The 6,240-nt window shown below is 39.0% G+C and overlaps 1 protein-coding gene across 1 annotated transcript in view; it reads right to left on the reverse strand.

Annotated features, from left to right (window-relative positions):
• Positions 1-5,807, reverse strand: part of ADGRD2 (adhesion G protein-coupled receptor D2) — a 322,967-nt gene extending 317,160 nt beyond the window's left edge. Inside the window, exon 1 of the mRNA XM_029614032.1 lies at positions 5,682-5,807. The gene's annotated coding sequence lies outside the window, so the exon portion shown is untranslated. The remainder of the gene's footprint in view (positions 1-5,681) is intronic.
• Positions 5,808-6,240: the final 433 nt, after the last annotated feature.

Here is a 6,240-nt window from a genome sequence, read left to right on the forward strand (position 1 = left end):
ATGTCATAATGCCTCTGTATTGCTCCATGGTGAGACCGCACCTTGAATACTGTGTACAATTTTGGTCGTCTCATCTCAAAAAATATATAGTTGCAAAGGAGAAGGTACAGAGAAGGGCAACCAAAATGAGGAAAGGCTGAAGAGGTTAGGGCTGTTCAGCTTGGAGAAGAGACGGCTGAGGGGAGATATGATAGAGGTCTTTAAGATCATGAGAGGTCTTGAACGAGTAGATATGAATCAGTTATTTACACTTTCAGATAATAGAAGGACTAGGGGGCATTCCATGAAGTTAGCAAGTAGCACATTTAAGACTAATCAGAGAAAATTCTTTTTCACTCAACTCACAATTAAGCTCTGGAATTTGTTGCCAGAGGATGTGATTAGTGAAGTTAGTGTAGCTGGGTTCAAAAAAGGTTTGGATAAGTTCTTGGAGAAGTCCATTACCTGCTATTAATTAAGTTTACTTAGGGAATAGCCACTGCTATTAATTGCATTAGTAGCATGGGATCTTCTTGGTGTTTGGTACTTGCCAGGTTCTTGTGGCCTGGTTTGGCCTCTGATGGAAACAGGATGCTGGGCTTGATGGACCCTTGGTCTGACCCAGCATGGCATTTCTTATGCCAAACCACAGTTCTCACCACAATAATCTAGGGGAAGCAAAAAAAAAAAAAAAAAAAAAAGACCCATTTTGAGAAAGAGAAACCTCCTTCCCCCAGATAATATAGTTCACAGGAGCCAGTAAAGACATATGGAGTTGTAGAAAGGTAGCCAGTTTTGAAAGATAGGCTATGATTCCATGGCAAATCAGATATGGGCCATGCACAGTACATACAATATGAGACTTGGCAATTATGGCAAATGGCCAGCATCCCAACAATGATCGTCATGATTAATTTGTTATTGCTTTAACAAATGCTAGTCTTTAAGCTAATTGCAAAGCAGTAAACATTATTGAAAACCTTATGCAAAAAAAAAAAAAAAATCCCATCATTGGCATGTTTGCTCTGTTAATGCTTATGCTGCTTTAATGTGCCCACCATCATACAGCTTCCTTCTGTTAAGATATTTGTGTTAGTTATCCGTCACTGAAAGCATCATTACCCTCCATTTTATAGAATTCTTTTGCCATTGAAAGAAAAGTCAAAACCCTCTTTTCTTGCAGAATATTTTAATTCTTGAAAAGATAACCCAAACCTCCCATCAACAAGTGGTTTTTACTGAAAGCAGTGGCGGCTAAGCAGGTTGGTTTTGGCACCCACTGCAAAAACAGGGGGGATGGAGAAGATGATATCTGCTGTGATGCAAGGGCTATTCTGACAATGTTTAAAGTATTCAAATTGTCTGAAAGTGACTCTTACTTAGGCTTGGATTCAGCATTCTATCGCAGAATGGTGAATCCAGCGAAAATGGGGGGGGGCGGAGGGGCGATGGGGGGGGGCAGGCCTGCAAAAGCCGGCAGCCATCGCACCACAGCGGTGTTTTCCCTGCTGGCTTTCGCATCCAATAGTGCCACAGTGGTGCTATTGGGCGCACTACTGGTAATGATAAGGTTACTAACCTTATCGCTGCCAGCGAAGACATTGCTGAGTCCGACCCCTCGCCACCCCGACTCCGCCCTCAGCATGCTATTGCACGCGAAAAGGGACTTTTCACGTGCGATAGAGGCTTATGGCATGCGATAAGCCTTTGAAAATGACCCCCATAGTTAGTAAGACCATTATGGTTCTTAAGATCTCCACACATGGATTGCCTTAGTATGTGCCATATGTAAAATTGCAAACAGAACAGAAATAAGTAGATGTATTAAAAAGACTATTAATAAAAGAGGGGAGAGCATGGCTATAGTTGCCAACTTTTTAATTCTATGAAGGATAAAATATTAGCACAAAAAAAAGGAAACTTACAAAAGATCAAGAAGCAAAGATCCATGAAACAGACAAGCTGATTCTTTTGGAGATATTCCCAAGATTCAAGTAGTTACCAGGGATATAAAATTGGTGGGGGGGGGGGGGGGGGGGGGGAGGGGATATTTATTTATTTTAAAATGTATAATCCGCCCATCTACAATTCTGGGCGGCATACAAAATAACATATATAATGCAATACAATTTCATAAAAATGATAAAACAAACAAGAAACAGAAATAAAACAGATAAAATACAGTTAATAATAATAACATATAACATATATGAAATGTGATCTCAATTAAAACTAATAGAATTAATTGCATTATACCCAACTCAAAGCAAAAATAAGGCTTTCCTGACAAAAAGGAGTAGGAAAATGCTTGCTGGAATAGATGTGTTTTAAAAGTTTAACAGAACTTCAGTAGATCAGATTTATTCCTCACAGCATCTGGCAGCGAATTCCATAGAGTCAGTCCAATGACATAAAACATTCTCTCTCGTGATTCGTCTAACTAGGCTTGTCGAAAATTAGGAATTTCAAGTAGATTTTTGGAAGATGATCTGAATAAGCGCGTTGGATGATAGATTTTTAGTAATGAATTAAAGCACAAAGGAGCAATGCCATTAATTGCTTTCAAATCTAAAGTAATAATCTTGAATTTCACTTGCCAAGCAATAGGCAACCAGTGAAGTTTAAAGAGAGCAGGTGTAATGTGATTTCTTAACTTGATGTCAGTGAAAGGTGATCTGAGGCATTTTGTATTGATTGTAAGATTTTAAAGGTACATTGGGGAAGGCCTAAATATAAGACATTACAATAGTTCAGCTGTGAAATTAAGGCCTGAGTTACAGTTCTCAGATCATCTTCCAAGCGAGAGGGTTGAATGCAGCTCAGTGGCTGGAGATTATTAAAAAAAAATTGTGAATTAGATTACTGACCTGGGGTTTAAAAGATCAAGAAGAATCAAACATGATCCCCGGATTATGAACTTTCCTATATATAACTATAGAAACATTTTCAAAAAGCCATTTTCCCCTTCAAAAATAACTAAGGGTTTTACTGTTTGTTGATGAGAAAGTGCATCTACAGGAATGATCAGAATTAGTTTGGAAAAATTAAAAGCAACTAAGTAGTTTGATAACTTGTCGTCTATTCATTAGGGGTGTGCATTCGTTTCCTACGTATTTTTAATCCGTGCCATCTTGTGCCGGCCATCCATTGCTCCTACCATATGGCGCTGGCTGACCAATGGCACCGGTAGCTCCTGTGACATAGAAGGTCAAAGGCTATCGGTGCCATTTTAAGTACCGGCAGCCGAGGGTGTGAGTGCAGGAGGTCGCTCCCGGATCCCGCTGGACTTTTGGCAAGTCTTGTGGGGGTCAGAAGGGTCCCCCAAGACTTGCCAAAACTCCCTAGTGCTCCAGCGGGGGTCTGGGAGCGATCTCCTGCACTCGGGCCGTTGGCTGCCAGTAATCAAAGTGGCGCTCCTACCATTGGCACCGGCCATCCATTGCTCCTACCATGTGAAGGGGCTGACCAATGGCACCGGTAGCCCCTGTGACATAGAAGGTCAAAGGCTATCGGCACCATTTTGAATACCGGCAGCCAAGGGTGTAAGTGCAGGAGATGGCTCCCGGACCCCCCGCTGGACCACCAGGGAGCCTTGGTAAGTCTTGGGGGGGGGTCAGGAGGGGGGGGGGTTGTACTTAATTCAATTTTAGCTGGGAAATGAATAAGAATTAACGCATGTACATATTGGGGGCCCCCCTTGCTGAATGCAACGTATCTGCCCCCCCCCTGACGAATACGAATCCCGAATGCAAAATATGGTGTCCCTCTGCACATCCCTACTATTCATGTAGCCACAAGGTCCTGCGGTGTGATATATATTATGTAGATATTTTGACAGGTGCTCAGGAACCATCACTTGTTCATAGACCCCCACAGACTCCAGCAATATTTATTTACTATTTGATTACCCTTTTTTTTTTTTTTTTGCATATGAAATTCACCCAAAGCAGTATACAACATACTAGAACAGCAGCATATAAACAAAGTGCATTTGCATCTTCATAATAAGTAACATGTATAATTTAGAATAGCAGCAGAAATCATTTTACAGCTTGGCAATTAAAAGGTATTTTAGGAGTAACTAAATAGCAACCTAAAAACTTCCTCTCAGTAGTCGAGAACTTATACATATATGATGAACAGGACAAATAAAGTTTCCCACGCCAAGTCCCACGAAATAAGAAATGTGCTATTGGAGACCCAGTTTTTATCAGTGGACATTTCCAAAACTCATAGCGCCATTTGCCAGAAGATAGAAAACTCACGCACACTCTATGCATGATCATATAATCGCTCATTTTAGACAGCTGAAAAATTCTCGAAGTTACCTGAAATCAACCTGTTTTTTTAATTTTCCAAAGTTAAATGTATTTGTCAAAAGGACTTTATAGTTTTATTGCTCAAAAGATTTATAGAATTTAGCAATCTGATCAAATCCATATTTACTTCTCTCAGTTTGAGTATTTCTAACGTCAGCAGCCTACAAGTAGAATGTCTTTCACAACATTTGAGTCATGCCACGTGTTAATACAGTAATAAAACACAGAAGTAATAGATGGACACAGAAGATAAAACACCACCTCTATAAGGTAAGAGGCAGCTCACTCAAGTCAAAAGGAAAAAAAGAAAAGAAGTACAAGACCCTTTGAAAATCTGTCATCTCTTGTACCTATCCCAAACCTGCTTTTTAAAAAGATTTTTAAAAATGTAAGACATTTTGGCATCTTAAACAAAATACAAATTAAGATCAGCCATAGATTCAATAAAGTATTCCAGATATGTGCAATAACTTACAGCTCATTATAGCTTACTACTGGGAATTCACTTTTATCTTCCCCATAGCTGTATTATACAAATTAGTTTGCCTCCTGAAAAACAAGTGAATTGCAAAGTTGTACTCACAGAACCCATTAGCAACATTACCAATGGGGGTGGGTGGGTAATTTTTCTAGCAATTACTTTCAACTTTTTCATATAGTACAAACCTAAAAATATTAATTATTATATATGGTATAGCAAGCAACTGGGCTTTCTTGAACACTGGTAAACTTGAAACTGGTTTGTTTGATTTTTAAAGTTCAGTAAAGCAGGAAGATGCTATTTCTGGAAAGCAATCAATTTCGCAACTTGCAAAATATCAAACATTCAGGGCTATTGAGAAATGCCTCCAAGCTAGTATGAAAATAGAGACACTAAATCCAATAATTAAGCAATTGTTTGCTATTCCTCTACAAAATTTGTGCACTAAAATAGGGGTCCTTGACATATGAATGCTCACTAAGTACAGTATCAGAATATCAAATGAAGAAGAGTCCAGTTGTCAAATGTGACTAGAACTTCAAAATCTATCTTAAATTAAGGAAAGATTGAGCTTTAGTTGTTATATCTTAGTCTCCATTCCACATAAAACTAAAATGATCCTAGTTTGTAGCAACAAGCACTATACAATAATTTTGTTTCTATGAGTATATATAGATAGAAAACACAATATAGAAAAAATATGCAGGGTTATTAAAGTATATTCTCTTATAGCCGCCTTAGGAAAAAAAAAGGTTTATATCACTGTCTCCTGGTCCCAAGTCAACTTCACAATATAAGTACCCAACTGGGGGTAGCTCTATGCTTTTTTAAAGAGGAAATTGTTTTTACCCCACACATCTATTTCACCTTCCCCCCTACACCCCAATCATTATCAGCCTTACCTTCCAGTGTTACCAACGCTAAAACAGTTCCATAAATCCAGAATGACAGTCTTCAGACCACTTACAATCAGACATGAGCTTTCCACATTGTGAACAGAGGCCACGAGATGTCTGCTTCTTCCTGCCTCCTCTGGAGTCTCGCTTCTCACTGTTAGTAAGGGGGGTTTTTTTTAGATGCAAATGCAAAGTCATTTGGTGCTGCAAAGGAGCTAACTCTCACCAACAGAGAAACATCATAAAGAGGCCAAGACTGTCAGCTACAGAGGGGACTGTGAACTGGTACCTCTCAAGGGTAATTAATCTACAGTTCTTCACTATATACCAGATTTATCTTCTCTTTAGATTTGTTCTATGCCTTTCTACTGTACTTAAAGTGGAACAAAACTTCAATAAAGCCACTGAAACCCATAACATACTAAAATTCAGTATTTTAAACTTAAAAAAAATCTCTTGAAGGCAATAAAATACAATCATTCCCCCACCACAAATAGCTTTAGCCAATCCTCACAGTCACGTCCAAAAAGGAGAATACAGATGGTTCAGGCTATGCCAACTAGAA

Source organism: Rhinatrema bivittatum, chromosome 8, assembly GCF_901001135.1.
Source record: "Rhinatrema bivittatum chromosome 8, aRhiBiv1.1, whole genome shotgun sequence".
In the NCBI taxonomy this organism is placed as follows: Eukaryota; Metazoa; Chordata; class Amphibia; order Gymnophiona; family Rhinatrematidae; genus Rhinatrema; species Rhinatrema bivittatum.